The following is a 20,615-nucleotide window of genomic DNA, read 5'->3' as shown; positions in this document are numbered from 1 at the left end:
GGAATTAGAAGAGTTCAAATTTGAACAAGCAATGAAACAACTAAAAAAATCCTAAAAACTTCAAAATTAAATTTTATACTTATTTAGGATACTTAGCCCGTATTTGCTTGAATTTGTTTGAGTTTGTTTCAAATCTGAAAAAAAAAATCAAAATTTTAGTAATCTATTATTTTAATATTTGAGGAGAAAAAGGATTCACCATGTTTGCTCTCAAACCTATGAAACTACCATGTTAATCTGAAAAAAGAGAAAAATACACACAGTTGATGGTCGTGGACCATAATCATAACATTAGATCTCAACTAGATCTAAATATTAAAATCCAACATGGTTACGAATAGGTAGCTGTATCACGTTAGAATCCAAATCCAAAGTTACAAAAAGATAGTTGTATTAGGAAACCAATGTTCCAGCACCAAGTGGAAAAAAGGAATACACGTTAGCTAATTAAGCCAAGTCATGTTTGGACGGCCGGCTATTTTGCCTGTCCATCGAGGAGGCAGCACGCGAAATAGATCAATCCTAGTGGTGATGGCTCATGTCCTAGCACGACTACCAAAAGACGTCATCTAGTGGGCAGCTGCGGCACGATAGCGTCTAGGCGATCCCGATGGCCTCATTGCTGGAGAGTGCAAATTGGAACACAGAAAGCACAAACGTGGCAGCAATGGAGCTCAGCACCACCTTGAAAGATCGGAGCGTAGCCACACTACAAATCCAAACCCTACCACACAAATCAAAGCCTTGACGAAAAATCGAACCCTGTCATTGCCTTAGATGGTTGCGCGGAGCAATTTTGGATCGAGGTAGAGGAGACCTTGAGGAGGAGGCCATGAGCATGGGTACGGGTGCAGCTCTTGCATGTTGGACCAACACAAAAAATGGAGATTGGAGTTTACCGAAAGATGTGGTTTACCGTGTCCTGTTGATGCTCTACAAGACTACTATCGACCAATTTCATGGAGGCTCGCTGGAGCTCAGGTTTCATGGATGCGACTCACGAGAATAAGAAGGTTGGGAAGAAAGGATGAACTATGGAGTCATGGAGGGGACACCAGGATTGAGCTCGAATCGACGTCCTCTCGCAGGTATCGAGAGAACCGCTGCTTAAATTGACATCCTTTTTTTTATTATATGGCAAAACATTGAGTGTCATATGTAAAAAACAGATAGCAGGTCATCAGTGACGGGTCATAATATTACGCATTACTTATCACATTGGTGACAGATCACAACTACACCAGTTACTTATGACCTGATCATAAGTGACGGATCTCCCTACACCAGTCATAAGTGACGGGTCTCCCTACACAAGTTATAAGTAACGGGACATATTATGACCCATCACTTATGACCTGGTCATAAGTGATGGGTCTCCCCGCAGGAGTTATAAGTGATAGGTCATGTTACGACCCGTCCCTTATGACTGGTACAGGTGACGGGCTATATTCCGACCCACCACTGATGACTTAACTCTGTTGTAAGAGCTGACCATCTACTATGCGCGCATAATAGACTCAACAGTACTGCGCGCACAGTAGATCTGACGATTTTGTTCGGTTTCACCAGAGACTTTTCAATATCTTGTTGATTTGAAGTTTGAATTGTTGCTAGATCTTTAAAGGTTTGTATCTCCCCCTTTCCTCCTCCTCTAACCCCTACTTAATCTTGATTTTTTGTAGAGTTGTAATCGACCATTTTGCATCTTTATTCAAAATCTTAGTACAAGTGAGTTGTATTTATGTTAGATTTGATACTAGGTTTGCCCGATCTACCGCTTCATACCACAGATCTAGTGTAATTGTATAGAATTTTTAATCGCATGCTTAATCACCGAATTAAGGTAATTATTAATGAAGAATGAATATTTTTATATTGTAGATGGCTGACAGAAGTTGGATGTACCTTTAGATCTAGACTTGTCTAGAGTAATTGAGCGAGGTGAAGTATTTCATAAGTGATGCTTTTGCAGATATGAAAGATCACGATAAAACGGCAATGTATTGTCCATGTCGCGATTGCAGGAATGATAAAAAGTTCCCGAAACTAGACAATGTCTTTGCACACTTGGTCATGTGTGAATTTAAAGAGAATTATACATGTTAAAATAAACATAGCGATAAAGGCCTTAACGAGGGAGAGATGGATCAGACCCTTAATTCCAACAGTGTGGCTCAAGGACTTACCTTGTGATATGGATCATGATCAGGGACGATGACATATTAAGTTTCAATGATAATGATCTCGAGAATTTTGTGAAGAATGTGAACCAGATGGTGTGTGATATCGAGCGACATGATGAGTACAATAATGGTGAGTTTGCTAAATTCTAGGAATTTATACGAGATTCCAAGATGTCACTTTATCCCAATTGTAAGGAGAAGTACATGCGGATATTTGGAAAACTAAAGCTTCTACAGCTGAAGAAAACCCATGGTTTGGCTGACAAGAGTTTCGAAGTATTGCTGAATCTGCTAAGGGATATACTACTCGAGGGGAACTTGATCCCTAAGGGTGTCTACAACGCGAAGAAGATAATTTGTCATTTAGGACAGGAAATAGGAGAAATGCATGCATGTAAGCAGGATTGCATCTTGTTTCATGGAGAGTATGCAGAGCTGTATCAATGCCTCGTGTGTGGAACCCATCGATATAAGCGTAGAAATGGTGATGATGACAGGGAAGGAGGCAAGAAAAGTAAAGGGCCTCCTAGGAAGGTGGTGTGGTATTTTCTGTAATTCCTCATCTGAAGCGTTTGTTTGCTAATAAAAAGTAGGTCCAATTGGTGCGTTGGCATAAGGATGGTTGTAAGAATGATACGATGAAATGGCACCCGGCGGATTCCACTTAGTAGCGAATCGTTGATTCCATATTTGGTTGGTTCACTGAAGAATTGAGAAATATTAGGTTTACTATGAGCACATATTGCATGAATCCATTCGGTAATATGAGTACCTTAAATAGCATCTCACCTGCTGTATTATCGATCTACAACCTTTCACCTTGACTTTGTAACAAGTGAAAATACATTATGTTGTCAATCTTGATATCAGGACCGAAAGAACCTGATAACAATATCGATGTGTATCTTAGTCCTTTAGTCGATGATCTTAAGAAACTCTGGTCGGAAGTCATCGAGGTTTGGGATTAGTACAAGCAAGAGTACTTTACCTTGTATGCCAAGTTGTTCATCACCATCAATGATCTGCCAGCACTTCGTAACTTTGCTTAAGACATATGTAGTTTGAGGTTGAACAACTGAAAGAAAATAGTTTACATGCGGCATCGATGTTTCCTTTCCGAAACATGGACAAGCAGTTTGATGGCACAAGGGAGAAAATGTTACCTCCAAGGTATTTCAGCGGGGAAGATGTCCACAATCAGGTTAAGAATATCAGTGTTGTCCTTGGTAAGCAAAAATGATCCTCCAAGGATGATGAATAAAAAGGAATGTGAAACAAGAAATCAATACTATTCGAGCTAGAGTATTGAAAAAATTAGATATTTGCCACTCTATCGACAACATGTATAAAAGAAGAATATCTATGGGATTCTAATTGGTACATTGCTCCAAATAAAGGGAAAAAGAAAGGATCATGAGAACGCATGAGCTAGCCTGGAAGAAATAGGCTTAAGGTCAGAGCTCCATGCACATGATACGGTAAAGGAAAACACATACCCTCAGCAGCTATCACTCTCTCCAAGAAAGAGAAAAAAGAATTATGTGAGTTCTTGCACATTGTGAAAGTTTCCTTTGGTTACTCGTCCAACATCGCAAGACTTGTTTTGGTGAAAGAGCTAAAAATGAAATTCACCATGATGAAGTCTCATGATTACCATGTGATGATGATGTCACTGCTTGCGGTAGCTATTAGGAACATTCTCCCAATTAAGATTCGTGAGGCTATCCTGAGCCTGTGCTTTTTCTTCATTGCAATTGAACAAAAGGTGCTCGATCTAGACACGCTAGAGGAGCTAGCAAAATGACACTTTGAGACTCTATGTATTCTTGAGGTGTATTTTCCATCATCCTTTTTTGATATCATGATACATGTCACAGCTCATCTTGTGAAGGAAATGCATTACCTTGGCCTCGTGTTCCTGCATCACATGTTTCCATATAAAAGATATATGAGCATTCTCAAGTCGTACGTAAGGAATCGAGCCTTTCCTGAGGGATGCATCGTGAAGGGTTACGCAACGAAGGAGATATTGGAGTGGTCTGTTAATTACATTGACCCAAATAACCCAATTGCCATGCCTAAGTCTCGCCATGAGGGGAGGCTCGCAGGTGTAGGGGTTCTAGGGAAGAGGGCAATAACTCCTGATCTGAAGGAATTCCTTGTGCTGCAACAAATGTGTGAACTATGCCCATATGTTGATGAGCACAAGTAGATGCTACTTGAAGAGAATCCAGGGCAAACCGAAGCTTGGGTTGCGAGGCAATATATGCAAAGTTTCATTACTTGGTTCCGAGATCGAATCAGATAATTGAGTACTCCTACAAATGCTATGATAAAAAAAACTAGCATCGAACCTTATATACACAATTATGACATATGAGGGGTACGATATAAATGGATACATATTTTACACGGTTGCCCAAGATGAGAAGAGCATATACCAGAACAGTAGTGTCCGTATAAATGCTTATGACAACGTGCCAAATAGAGTAGATCTGGGAGCTAAACTACTTGGGATTCAAGATAGTCCTATTTCTATGCCGTTGGGTACATAGAGCAAAGGGCGTCACTAATGATAAGTATGGATTCACTAGTGTTGATCTTAAACATGTTGGATACAAGCCTGAACCCTTCGTACTTGCTAAAGATGTTCGCCATGTCTTTTATGTGACTCACACAACAAAGAAGAAATGCCATGTGGTTCTCGCTGGGAAGAAACACATCGTCGGAGTTGCAAACATCGTTGATGAGGGGGAGTTCAATCGATTCGATGAAATCCCCCATTTTTCTATTGTAGTCGTGCCACGCTTTTCGCCTACCGAGAAAACTCCATACCTACACTTCGACCATAACGAAGGGATCCATACTAAGAAAGCACGAAAATGGCGAATTTGAATTTGAATTTGAATGTCAGATTTTTAATATTAATGTCAATTTTGAATTTATACATTAAGTTTGTAATATTATTATGTAAAATTTGTATTTTAGGTTTCAAGTTATTTGAATTTTTAATATTAATGTTAAATTTGTAATATTAAGTGTTTGCTTCGACAAAACAATTTATGAATTTGAACTTGGAAGATTTCTATCAAAGTGATAGGGCATAAGTAAAAGGTGACGGGTTAAGAATTTCACCTGTCACCTATAATATTCATATGTCACCTATTATAAGTCATAGGTACATGTTAAGATTATAATCTGTCACCTGTGATTTATAATAGGTGTCATGTGAAATTCTAAACCCGTCACCTGTGACCATATATGTATATATATGAAGTCCCTACGCGTCCTCCTCTGTCTCATTTTGCCTTAGTCATTTCCCGTATTTCACCACTTGCTAGGGTTCACTGCTGCTCTTCTCCACCGCATCGCCTGGTCTCCCCATGCGCCACCCGGCTTTCTCGTCCCCGACATGGCCCGGCCTCCTCATCCCCAATGCTGCCTAACCTCCCCACACGCCGCCCGGCCTCCTCATCCTCGACACGCTGCTTGGCCTCCCCACCGTGCCGCTGGGCCTCCCCACGCGCCGCTCGGCCTCCCCACACACCGCCCGACCTCATCATTCCCAACACCATCTGGCCTCCCTATGCATCGCCTGGCCTCCTCATCCCCGACACAGCTCGATCAAGAAGGGAGAGGAAAGAAAGAAAAAGTAAGAAGGGAAGAAGGGAAGGAGGAGGAGAAGAAAGAGGAGGAGAATCTCGAGAAACATTATCGTGCTATCTATTGTTGCCTAGGTGAGGTTCCTCACCCTAATCCACTACAACTAATGTCAACTTTTATGACAAAAAACCTAGTGACGTAGTGTAGAAACGTCACAAATAGTGAATTATTTATGATGACTCAACGATTTCATCAGAAATGCTATGGGCGGGTAAAATGGACAATAACTTTTGCGATGTTTGAGGAATAATCGTCATAAATACAAATGGGTTTTGTCATTAGAAATATATAAACTATGATGATTCTTTAGTTGTATCATGAAAGATTTTCATATACCAAATATTTTGTCATACAAAAAAAATTGGCAGACTTGAATTCAATTTTTTTTATCCTGTGAAAAAAAAGAGCGAGAGCTAAGTAGCTTATATCCATAGCATCTGCCATGGTCAAGAGTCAAGTTTAGGCCAGCGCTCTCTCACCTACCACCTTCTTCTCCGCACCTCCCCCCCCACCCTAGCTACCGCGAGATCAACCTTACTCGCCGATGGCCATCATCACGCTGTCCTCTAGAGCACATCAATTAGCACTGCCTAGCGTCACGGTTCCCACAAGTACCTCTACTTCCCCTTCTTCAACTATTATACTGCTCCTTCCTCTTCTGGCCAGGTCGCAAGTTGAATCCCTTCTCTAATTTCTCTGTTCTTCCTTCAATTCCTATTCATATCTGTTAAATCCCTTTATTTAATTCCAATATGTGGAGGTGAGGATCTAGGAAGGGTAGCCAACGACAGGTAGGGTTCATGGTCCATCGTGCCCTCGCCATCGGGGTGGAATTCCTCATTGTGGTATTGCTCATGTTCTTCTTCCTCGATGGCTGATGCTCCACTCCCTCGTCCCCATCCCCTCCTACTGTAGAATCATCCTCACCGACCAGTGACTATCCCCCTTCAGATGTATTCCAATTGTTTCAGTTTGGTGAGGTTACGATTCATTCAGGGTATTGAAAAAAAATCACAGATTGGCTATTTCTGTGTTATTCTTTAAAAGCTCACTACAAATATTTACTACGCCCATGTGTTAGTGATTCAAATTGAGAATTTTGAGACATTGAATTAGTATTAGAGGTAGCATGTTTTATTATGCTACTAGTATCTTAGACGTCATGTGAATTGAGCCTTTGCAGACACAGTACCTCTCAGACATTTGCTTTACTACTGAGAGCAAGTCTATATAAATTGAATCAGACGTCATTATATTTAATTTCTTAGAAGTGCCAATATCTTCACAAACTTATGCAGACTGAATTTTTTACCTTGCTCTTATTAGGATTTGCAGACTATCGATCTAAATGCAGACTGGGTAACAATTAGGCCTCCATGTTGACATTCTTTTTATGCTACTTTTTTCTTGTCCATTATTACAATTGTTAAGTACTAGGTTGCAGCTGTCTGTTTCATCACTCGGTATATTGATGATAATCTGTCTTGTTGTATGCACAAGTGAATTGAATACCATTCTTAGAAACATGATTTGTATTGTCTTAGCCACATATCTCAGTGTTCATTCTCTTATCACTTTGAGTCTAACTTCACAATCCACATTGCAAGAGCCATTCGGATTGGTATAGATGCTGTAAATTTTGTATGGATGTAAATAGATTTATGGAAGTGTATAGATGCTATAAATTTTGTATGGATGTCAATAGATGTACAAATATTTCTTTTGTGAATGAGTATAATAAATTGGAATTTGTCATATTGAAGCTTCTACATGATGCCTTTTAAATATAGTTTAATTTCACTGTACAAATGGAATATGAAATATTATATTTTCATGCCTCTTATGACAATATATTTCATCATAAATATCAAGTGGTAAGCTAGCAACTCACGTCACTGAATGGTGCTTATCAATGACAATTGAATTTCATCACAGATAATGGGTTGCCCAGGTAGGCAACTAGGTGCTAGGTTTGTGACGATACAAACAAATTTCATCACAAGATACATTATATGGTGCACTATTTATGACAACCCTCGCGGCGTTGATTTTTCGTCATAGATAAGTTTTCATGACAAAAATGCTACCTCCCATGATGTATTGGCTTTGTCATGTAACATCGAATTTGTTGTAGTGATCGGATCCGATGGTTGAGAAATGACACAGCTCCTTTGCGAGGTTACGTTACACGTTCCATATTCCTTATGCATGAGGTTCATGGTACAACACACTTTTATCACAATGCGAGTGTGCATTTCCATGTAGTATCCGAGTCCTGACCCTTGAGACCGACAAAAAGAAGGTCCAAGGTCCAAATACTAGCGAGCACTATACTTCACTTTCGTTAAAGCTTGCAGCCAGCGACTGCTTTGGTCTAGCCAAAACAAATGAACAATGCTACTCCATTTGCTTTGCTCCAAGACACCCATAAAAGAAATTGACAAGCCATTAGATGAACAAGAAATTCTTCTGAAAATACCTTAAAAAATTGAATTACCAGTACCACAAAAACCATAATCCATGACTGGCTATCACTACTGGTTCGACTTAAATCGGTAGTGATAAAGTTTCACCGCCTGTTCATAACCTCCTATGACCAAACAATCATCGAGGGCTTAAACCATCAGTGAAGCAACGATACATCACTATCGGTTCATAATATGAACAGACAGTGATAATGAGGATACCACTGCCAGCTTGAGTTATCAACTGATAGTGATACACCGTAGCATATATTGCCTTCGGCTTTCTCCTCAAGGCCTAGCTAAGTAGAGGAGCTCAAATTTGGCAGACCATTTCGTGCTTGGAGGCTTCAAATTTGGGACACATCTTGTCCATCCATTTCCTTTTGGTGGTCCAAGTTTAGTAATTTGTTCTACTATTGATTTGATTGCTTGTTTCATTTGTTAATATGCTCTAGATTTTGAAAGTTTGAATATTTATGGAGATGCATATTTCTAGAGCTAGAGGTCCAATTTTAAACTCTAATTTAAGAAATATATTGCAATCTACTCTTTGTACATTCATGTAAAATGTGTAGACCAGATTTTAGATCCATCTGAATGTTTATATTAGACGATCTAGTTCATATCTATGTTTTTCAATTTTTTGTTTCATATATCTATTACTCATATGGGTAATATATAGCTACTGTGTGATTTTTCATATGCATTTTTTAGATTGAAATTAATGAAATTATGAGGATATTTTAAGTCTATTTAATTAGCATTAAAGGGATGCCTTCCAGGCACCCACACAGCCACATCATGAGGTGAAAACCACCCTTGGTTCTGCATAGGACACGATTCAATGGTTGCCCACAAGAAAATGGTGCGTACATACAGGAGCAGCTCCCGTCATGCCAATGATCACACATAGAAGCAGAACTGCATGATGGAGAAATGCTAGACGGATAAGATCATCTAGAACCGCCTAAGGAGAAGATCTTCTACACTACTTGGATTGTTTTTTTTTTGTTTGCAAAATGTGGAACAGGAAGTTTGTAAAACTGAAGATAGTTTGCTGTTATTCGATTTCTGGAATGACCATTATGCAGTAACATTTCAGGCTTTTGCGGTGTCTGGGTTTTATAGTTGTTCTCCATAGACGAAATTGTCGAAATTAGCTGCCTTTCTATAGCTCTTGTAGTTAAACTGATGGTACTCTATTCTTAACATTGATTCCTTTTCTTTCCTCTATTGAGAATAGAATATACTACACTTGATTTTCATGGGTCAGAAGAGAACTGTCATCCCTCAGAAACCACAAGCACAGAGAATGCTAATACTAGATGCCGCCCCGGTATAAGATGGGGCAGATAGGAGCTCAAGCCCACACCTGTCATCCTCCTACAGTAGCAGTGAAAGACAGTATCACAGCCCAAGCCCTGTTCCATACAAGCGGGAGAGCAAATGTCGGGCAAGTAGTGAAGAATACAATCCCGCCGAAGAGGTATTGATATGATTCAATGCATTTTATACTTCTTAAAAGTAGGAATATTTTTTGTTTACGTCAACTCCCCTTGTTTTCTCTCCAGATGGAGGAAGCGCACTTTCTAAGCCAGACAACGGGTAATGGTGCACGAGGCCGAAAGCCAAGGTCACAAACACAGTGGCCGACGAATAAGATTACCGTCATGGGAATCGATGTTGACGGCTGCCTACGAATGAAAATGACTTGAATAGATATCGGAGGGTCGTATGGCTCATGCTCGGGAGAGGGTGCCAATAATAACTAAATTCGATGATCTCAATGATGAAGCTAAGAGGGACTTGTTCGATAATATCATCAAGGAGTATCTGGAGTACCCTGAAACATAAGTGAGCATCAAATGATTGCCGCGTTCAATGAAGTAGTGAAAGCAATCGCGAAACTTCACCAAAGATTTAAGAACAAGCTTGTTAATCGGTTCTTAGCTAAAGGGGTGGTACCCTTCAAGAGTTACAAGCACTTGAAATAGGAAGATTGGGATGATTTTGTGCAGATGAATAACTCAGAGCAGTTCAAAAAGGAGAGTAAGGAGAAGAAGCAGCTTCGGGCTAGGAACAAGCACAACCACATGATCGGCTTAACCGGTTACATGGGGAAAAGGGTGAAATGTTAGGTAGATGATGAAAAGTTAGCCAAAGAAGATCGCGAGAATCCTTGGTTGTAATTCCCGGGATTGCAGTCATATTTGTGTGCAAGAGGTGAGTTATCTGAAAGCGGAGAAATCACATTTAGAAATAGTGAAACCCAGTTTGTTGCAGAAAAAGTAAAAGAAAAGGCAGTCAAAGGTAGCCAAGGTTCTTTCACCGGGGTCAGTGAACATGATGTTCTCTTAGCGGCGCTGGGAAACCTGGAGCACCCAGGTCGAGTGAGAGGTACATCAAGTTACCCGGGCTAGAAATACGACTTTCTCAAAGACCTTAGAATGCACAAGAAGAGAAATAGGTCAGGTGCAGTTGACATGGATGCATTAACACAGGACATCACTTGAAAAGTTTACATAAACATCATGCAAACACTTGCAGCACAGAGAATAGAGATTACCAATCCTAGCAGAAGTTAGCCCCGAAACTGCGGTGAAGAGTAGTTGCACCTCCAAGGAGATCGATCAACAAGTAGCTACTGCTATGACTGAACCAGATACTATTGACCTGCTAGAAGGGCCCATACCCTGCAACCTTGTAATCAGACCTGGCGGGTATCTCATCGAGGTTATAAGGGGTCAGGTGCTTCCAGACGTTTGTATCTTATATACGATCCCGATACATGTTGGCTATACCGTGGTTATGGTAGACATGGTACATAGCAATGTCACCGATCACGTGTTAGAGCTCCTCGTCAATGAGGAAGTCACACTCTAGGTGAAGCTCTTTGGTAAATAATCCAGTGAAAGAGAGGCGATATCATGGTCTCCAGTGCATCCCAATCTGGACAAGCTTCTAGTGCACCACCACTGTGCCCCTCACTTCCAGAGAAGGCAAATTCACTACCTTCTCCTTCTCCAAACAAGTCGACTTCACCACCTTCTCCTCTACATCCAGCAGCCTCGCTTCCAGCTCTAATATCATTTCCCCCAAAGAGCCCAAAGAAGAAGGAAAAGGAGGCCAAGAAGAAAGGCTCTAAGAAGCACATGCCAAAAAGGTCGAAGGCCATTATACCGACAAATAAGTCCACAGATATTGGAGCAGTGTGGACTAGTGCCCACACAAAATTAAAATATGGGAAGCCCTTGCTGACGGTAGATGACCTAACAAGAGCGGGACAAGCATGTGTCGACCTGCATAATAACTACATACAGACTTCTAGAGACACCAATGCTTAAGTCATAGTCATACAATACAAATGACGACACTTTTTAAAAGATGACAGTTACTTCGTTGTGGGTTTCAATGACTTATACAACCTCTTCAACCTTGATGCCATGGACGTATCGTTATTATGGATCTTCACATTGTAAGTCCTTAAAATAGACATTCATTAATTAATACCACTATTTCTTAAATCTAACTATATTCTTATCTGTGGGCACTTGATCAAAGAAACAAGGAAGAACAATGAGCCATCAAATTTCTTGACCCTGAGGCCCTTACAGTCTCGATTATCCAACTTCATCCCGACTATGCTATGGACTATACGGCCAAAGCAATGCAACATTATTTCAAAATTGACTATCTATTGGGCACCCACAACACCGGTGATCATTGGATCTTACTGGTCATTTGCCTCAAGTAGAACTTGGTGTGGTACCTCGACTCATCAAGACTAGTAGGACCAAAAGGCAAACCTAGAGATCATGATTATAGTGTTGTAAAAGGACTCCTCGGTGCGTTAGTTCTGCCTGGCTTAGTTTACATATTTAACTTTTCTAACATTCAAATATTCCCTAATTGATTCCTCTTTATGCAAGGCTTTTGACAAGTAACTTCAAGCTGATCCTGACTACAATGCGACTGACAGTCGTAGACTGACACACAAGACCGGGTTCATGGTAAGTGCTACAAAACATATATACCTTCGAGCTTTTTCCCTTTTGATTTAAACGTTAATTTTCTTTTCCACAGTGCCACCACCAACCACCGGGCAACACCTATGTATTCTATGTTGTGTGGAACATGCTCCTCATGATCAGAGCAAAGGATATCAAATCCCCTGATGTAAGTTCAATACAAGATTATTCTATACTAATTTCAGTAATTAGTTTAATTCTATGATAATATGACATTAGTTACATGTCAAATTATGCAGGATTTTTAGCTTGTTTTCTCGACGATGGTGCACTCCCGAGGATTCGACAACGGATCGTCAAGTTCATGATATCTGAAGTCATCAACCCACATGGCGAGTTACACTATAGAAACCCTAGAGATCTTATATAATATAAGTTGATTGGAACTGTGTAATATTTATGATTCAATAACAAATTGATGGAAACTTTGTAACCTTTGTGATTTTGTGATGAAGTAAGTTTTTATATAAGTGTGTTTGTCGATATGGATTTGGATGCGTTGTTGTTGTTTGCAGAGAGAAGACGACTGCCAAATCCTGGCTATTCTCCAGGACGCAGCCAGTAAACAATAAAATCATGTAGGGTAAAATACACATAAGTGATGAGTATCTTTGTTACCCATCACTTATGTTATACGTAAGTCATTCATTACTTATATGAACACATAAGTGATTGGTAACAAAGTTACTCGTCACTTATGACTTCTCCCCAACACATAGGTGAAAGACATAAGTGACGGGTATTTTAGTTACCCGTCACTTATATTAGAACGTAAGTGACGGGTGAAGAGATTACTCGTCACTTATGTTTTCTCCCTAGCACATGGGTGAAAGACATAAGTGACGGAACTCAGTTACTCGTCGCTTATGTTCTAACATAAGTGACGGGTGAAGAGGTTACCCGTCACTTATGTTTTACTCCTAAAAACATAGGAGACACTCATAGGTGACGGGTAAGTCACAATCACCACCCGTCACCTATGTCCATTATGATCCGTCATCCTTAATCTTTTTTCACGTAGTGTGTTACACTACCGGCACCGGGCACAAACTCGATCATTTAGGGCGCGTTTGGTTGGAGAAAAAGGTTGCATAAGATAGGGCCATCCCTATTTTTTAGAATGTGATGATTCAATTTTCTGTTTAGTTAGTATGGATGGGATGAGCTAATTTTCTATTGGATTGGTGGCATTAGAATGGATATGATGAGTCAGTTTTCTATTTAGTTGGATGAATTAGATGAGCTGAGTTGGCTATGATAATCTTTTGGTGAACTTATCCCTTGATTGTGCAGCATTTGGATAAATTTGTGCATGTTTGAATTCAATTAAACTGAAAAGAGAATATCACATGAAATGATAAAAATGCATATAAATAAAGCATTACAAAGTAACTCACTTTTTCACCAAATAACCTAGGGTTAGAAATATTTTTATAAATTAGTAAATCACATGAGAAGAATATTAGTGAATTTTTCCTGAAATTTAGGAATTTATTTGAGGCGTTAAAAATTGCTAAAAGTTACAAAAGTCGGATTCTTTGGAGAATTTTACTTAAATATTGGCTTAGGATTTTTAGATCAAACCAATTAAAATGGGTTACTAGTGAGTTCTAGTTTACTCATAAAAATGTTTATAATTTTTGAACCACTCTTATACTCTCAAATAAAATCGAGAATTAAATTAAAAAATAGCACGAGCACGAACGACGTATAGACGCGAAGGGGGGGGGGGCTAGATGGCTTCGTCTGGTTGTTTTGTCTGGATCTCCCCATCCAGCACTTCAAGATATGTTCCCTTTTCCCATCCACCCATTCATCCATCCAAAACACCCTAAAAAGTGAGATGATCATCTCTCATTCATCCAACCAAACACACTCTTAACGTTCGTCATCGTCCATAGTAGGCCGGCCGAGCATTCGAACTCGGGAAATCGCACGACATGTCGTGATGACTAGGCTCCTGATTAGCTAGGATCCGCACGTAACGCTACCGCTGGTGCAATCAGGGACATAAATTATTACTGCGAGGAGCTAAAGCCTGGCGTTGCAAAGCTCTATTGCAGTGCTTCAGTTTAGTGCTATCCAAATGGGTCTGCCGGGCTAGCCCGACATGGCCCAACATGGCCTGACAGGTCCAGTGAGTCTAATGGGTCATGTTATGCTAGCTCGTGTCCCGCGCTCTCGGCTCATGGTACGGCACGTGAAGCACAGTGTCGTGAAGGGCCGCCCCGGGCACAATTGCGGCACAACGAGCCATGCCAGGCGGGGCGGTGGGGTGGTAGCGACCCGACCTGGCGAGGCAAGGTGGCCGGGTGAGGGGTAGCCAGGGCAGTGCGGGCCATGCCCGTGCCTGGGCCGTGCCTATGCCTACACATTGTGCCACGCACACGAACTAGGCATGGCCGGCCTCCTCGTGCTGTGTCGGCTCGACACGTCTCATCTTGGGTTGTGCCGTGCCGTGCCTGGGCCATGCCAACAGTGGCGTGCCTTGGTGAAGGTACTTGATGTCGCCTAGAGGGGTGAATAGATGATTCTTGATAATTAAAAACTTCGCAGCGGATTAAATAGTACCCGGATACACCGGTTCAATCCGGATAGTCCGAGGTCCGGAGTCTTCGAGTTCACCTGGATTATCCGGCCTATATAGAAACTTCAAACTCAAAGAAAACTTAAGCAAGTCTAGATTGCTCTATGAGTTACCACAGTTTCTAAGAGATGCCTAAATATCTTTTCACCAATAACCTGCAGCCACAAACTCACGAGCAGGTAGATCGGAGCAAATCGCTCAAATTCAACTAGTACAGCGAAAATGCAAGAAAGTAAATGAGATACATATTTGTTCCCGAAGTTCGGCCACTCCACAAAGAAGTGTCTACGCCTCCATTGAGGAGCTCATAAAGAGTCGGGTTTCTTTAAACCCTTTTCTCACCCAAGCGACCACAAAGATTGAGCTAGAGTTGCTTACTCAAATCGATGGGTAATACAAACTTTCAGGGGCACTCTACAAGCTTGGGTGCTCTTCAGGCGACACCAACCATCTAGGAGCTCAAAGGTCCAAGAGTAAAGATTGAAAATCAAAGGCTTTGTGATGAACTCAAGTGCTCAAGTATGAGATTTAAGCTCTCTAGCACTTAATCTCACTCTCCCAACCCTAATCTCCAAATCTTGCAAGAATCAAAGCTCTAGAGAAGTTAGGAGGACTATTGAATGACAATGAATGATTTTGTCCACGAGTTGTTCAGCAGCAAATGAAGAGAGAGGTGAAGGGGTATTTACACCCACCCTCTTAAAAAATAGTTGTTACTGTGCTTTTTGAACTGACCCGGAGTATCCGGGTTTACTCGGAGACTCCGGGTAACACTTAGCACTCAGCCGAAAGCACAGTCCGGAGCCTGCCCGGAGGGTTTGAATGCTCCAGAAACCTGAGTATCCGGACTAACCCGGAGACTCTGGGATAAAAAATAAATCCAAACCGAGAGTCCCGTCCCGGAGCTCTACCCGGAGACACCGGGTAAGGCACCAGAATCCAAAGTGTTTAGGCTAACCCGGAGACTCCAGATTCAGACAACACTTCCCATTTTCCCGGTGTCTGTGGGTGATCGTGTCTCTCAATTTTTTATCTAAAAGGATACGTTGAGCACTGAGACATCATTAAGACTATAATTACACATCCCTCTTAATAATACGGTATTTCTAAACTCAATTTCAATAATAAAAGGAATTAAAGCCTATTGAGTAACTACATGTCGTTTCTGTATTCTTTTTTTGGAACGCCAATGTTGTTTAACTTCTCCAAAAAGGACTTAAACTTGCTCATAATCTCAGTAAAATTATTAGTCTCTTAATCGTTTGTCATCAATTAGCCAAAACTCACATAGATGGCCTAGATGCACTTTCACTCAGACTGGCCTAGTAGGCACTGCCCATTTGAACAGGACTCACTACGTGAAAAATGTAACATACTCGTCACTTATGTAGCCTCGGGTCGAAACCAAACTATGACCTATTACTTATGATAGGTCATCAGTAATATGTCATAAAGTTACCCGTCACTAATGATATTAATGATGGGTAAAATTGTGACCCGTTACTAATGACTAACTCATCAGTGATGGATCGTCCTAAGCTAATCATCAGTGACATATCACGTTACAACCCATCAGTTATGACTTGTCATCAATGATAGCTTTCTCTGGGTCAGTAATAAGTGATAGGTGATGTTACAACCTATTAATAATGATAAGTCATATATAATCCGTCATTAATGACTGAACTTTGTTATTAGAGCTGCTAGATAATATCTTTTCTTACTTAATTTGTCTAACTAAAATTAAACGTATTGTGCAGATCTGAAAAAATATTATATAAAAAAGTTACAATCGTACTGTAGCTGAACATTTACGCATAAAAACACAAATATAAACAATAAATTTATAACTATGCTATAGCTAAGATTCAAACAAAAGATGCAAACGCGTCGAACCTTTTCTGCTTCGGTTCAGTTTCGCTCCACTCCATTACTGCACGCGGTGAAATGAATTCGGCGCAGACGGCAGGCAGGCACCAACCGCTCCGTGTGCAGCTTACGGCGGACGCCGTTGTCGGTTTATTGCTCTCGGCGAGCGTGGGTCCGTCACCAGCAGCGGCAGGCCGCAAATAATTTCCGTGCCGCGGCGCCTGCGCGATCGATGCGCTGCGGATTTGCACAAGCCCGGACGGGTGATCTCTGATCCTACCCCGCCGAGGAATTCACTTTTGGACATACCGATGCCGCCGATCAGCCGTACGTGAGTCGTGGCTCGTGACGCCGGCGGTGGTTATGCTACTGTACATGCCGTGTGACCGTTGTGAGGAGATCGAGGGGAAGGCGAATCGGCGATGGAGTGAGTGCAAGAGTGACAAGTGATGACGGCAGTGGTGGCGTGAATGCGTGGAAGAATTCAGGCGCCATGAATCGAGCCATGCATGCACCGCTCCGTTGGTGCAGCAGCCAGCAGTAACAAGTACACTGCCGCTGTGCTGCACTGTTCGCATAGGTGGTTCGTCCGTAAACGGTCGAGAGATCGCGAGTGGAGTACACAGATCACCGCGAGTGGAGTACTATGTATCAGTCTAACAGAGTGATTCCGTAGTACGCATCGCTAGCGTTTCTGGGCCGAAGACTACCGTTGACGTTTGATGGGATCATAAGGTACATACATACGGATACAGAATCCTTGTCAAGAGAACCCGTGAGTAGGTAGGTCAGTGATTGCCGGGGAATTTCTTATCGTGTTTTCCCTACTTCATTTCACACGTACGGTCAGCACGTACGCTGTCAATGCATCATCGCCATCATCTTTTTTTTTCTCAACAAAAACCACGACTTCCCTGCAACATACAAACTAGCTTACGCCATCTCTCCAGAAACAACACGCACGCACAACCTCGTCGAGAAACAAAAGCAGCCTTGGAATAAAAATCTCCCGTGACGAAGTCCAGTATGGGTGCGTCTCTAAACCGCTAGTGTTATTCTAACCCAATGCGTTCCACAAACTCCCCAAACCCGAGCCGAGAATCTATCCCCGCTCCAATTCGCCCAACCACCGATTGTTTAATAATCGATCTGCCCCGGCCGCATGGGCAGACCTAGCATAGAGCGAGCGAGCCACGTGTCTCTATTCAAATTCTTGCTTTCTAATAGATTTAGTTTTTTTGGTAAAACTGCAAAGTCTCAATCACTATTATACCCTCCTGTTTATTTTTTAAGCTGAGTCCGCCCTTGCCGGGCCGCATCCTCCACTAGCTAATCAGCCTTCGTTTTTTAGAGGGCAGTGCTAATCCGTGTCAGATCTCATAACCAAGCACACTATACTTTTCCTCAGTTATCCGGTTCCTTGCATAATCTCATTATTATTCGGTTCCCCCGCCGAAGTGGAGCGCACAGCACCATGTAACCCTCCCGCGCTGGCAAGGTAGCCCAACCAGGCAAACAACCCTGCTGCCGCTGCCGCTGCGGGAAGGAAAGGAGCGGAGACGTTGCCGGTGAGTGGTGCGCCGTGACGAATTCCACCATTCTCATGACGCTTGCTTCGGGCAAAGTAGAACGTCCGCTGAAATCCAAGAATTTCCCGGCCGCGGTAGGGGGTGATGGAAAGGAACTTTTTATTCCTTTCGTGGGCGTCCGCGGCCGTGCGGCGTGTGGGATGGAATGGCGTGGGCGCGTGGTGGTGAGCCAGCCCCGGCCCCGGTTGCTTGCTTGAGGCGCCGTCCGTTCGCTTCGTCGCGTGCCGCTGGCGGACTCGCGCGCGGGCTGCGACCGAGCCGTTTTGACGGCCGCGCACCGTGGAAAGGAAGGCACCCGGGAGGCCAGTGCGTTTGACCGGGTGTTCCGGCGTCTGTGCCTCTGCTGGTTTGTGTAGGTCCGTGCCCCAGCCACTTCTCGGAATTGGGTTTGCCGTTTGCCATATTTGTGACAGTGTGTGGTCACTGTCACCCGGTTTTGAACTTGGGAGCAGTTGCCAGTGGACCGGTGATAACGGCTAGGAGTTTTATAGTCCGCCTCCTGCGATCTTGAGATGATTTAATAGATGTTTTTTATAATACGTTGTTTTTTAACTGTCATAGTAATTTTATAATTTCTTAATTTGTGTATTAAACAAATAAATATTATGAGTTGTATGACAATAATAACTCATATAATAGTGTGAAAGTAGTCATATAGTACTAAATTTTAGCTTATAAGATCATTGCTTCACGAAACAACCTCTTTCTCTCACCACCTTTTCTCTCCTTCACCTCACTTGAAATCCTACTGTTAGTTAGTGATCGAACGACGTAATCACAACAGACTCATCCGAGTCTTTTTGGAGGATAAGAGGACCCACCATGTGCCATGAACGGTGGTGGAATCGTTATGGTTTCAGTCCCAGGTCGCACAACACTATACAATAAAAGAGGAAGTTGGTCGACTCGATGCCTCTCTCGTGCTCCCGAGTTTAGCCTAACCCTGATACCCCAAAAGACCTCACCGATGGCGTCTCTGAATCAAGGTCAGATGTTTAATTACACGTTCATGTTGTTAAGCTATGTGAATTCATGGGAATTCTACTAATACCTACATGGCATTGCATGAGATGACTGACGTGTAACAATGTACTTGCCCTAAGGCCTAAGAGTGAGGTGCTCGCTTATTTAGCTAGTTAAATTCATTGTGCATGTGCTAGATTGCAAAGTGGTGGTTGCCTAGGACATATACTGTCTGCCCCTATATAGGATTTTAGCCCTTCGTTGGGAATGTAGGAATTTGATGGGGTTCATTGGGGAACTACACTATTTCCTACGAAATTTCTATATTCTAGTCAGGTGTTAAGTAACATATTCTAGAATTTTACAAATCAATTTGGAGTTGAGAGAAAAGAGTTTACTAGTAGTTAGTTTTCATAGCCTAACTCCTAGGCAGCGTTGGTTTAGAGTTAAGGGTCAGCTAGCGGTTTTAACCTTCCACGTACCCACGGGTTAGCCGTGGGTATGGAAAACATAATACGCTTCATAACAAAAAAAAAATCTAAAAACATGATAACCAATGTTTCAATGCGCATTTGATCTATCGCAAGAACCTCACAAAATTAGACAAGCACTTAATAAGCTTCCAAAAAGTGTTTTCCAACTCAATCTAGGCCACACGACATGCTAGCTGTAGACATGCCTCTTAGGCTAGCACCACATCATCAAAACAATATCAGAAAGCTCAATGTCATTTCTGAGTGTGCCCAACACGTCAATAATGTCCAACTCCAATAGAGATACATGTTGGATTGATCTCGGTCTAACATCATCCTAACTACCTGTCGAGTCCTAAGGGGGTACGACGCCACACCTGACACTTTGATCGGAAGCGCAACCAACAATTGATTGCGGTCCCATCTCGCCATGTGCGGCATAAAAAAGGGGGTTCCCGTGAGGCTCAGTCTAAGACACATAACGCAAAACCCTAAGTCGATCATTAGCGCGCAGCAGTGAGGCGAAGGCCGCCATCACAATCTTCATCATCGTCGCCACCGCATTGGCGTCATCTTCACCAAGCTCCTTCACCACACCAACATCCACTACGTCAACCTCTTCATCAAGCCGATGATCATCGGCACCAATGTGAGCGACTACATCTCGGTCACAACCTTCACCTACATCTAATGGCATCTCCAAACACTGGTATGTCCTAAGGCTTCTGTTGTGGTGATCATGTGTTCAATCTAGATGTTGGCACTAACAAGATCAAGATTAGAATCTAACATTTG

The sequence above is a fragment of the Phragmites australis genome, chromosome 11, assembly GCF_958298935.1.
Source record: "Phragmites australis chromosome 11, lpPhrAust1.1, whole genome shotgun sequence".
NCBI lineage: Eukaryota > Viridiplantae > Streptophyta > Magnoliopsida > Poales > Poaceae > Phragmites > Phragmites australis.
This window is presented reverse-complemented; position numbering follows the sequence as displayed.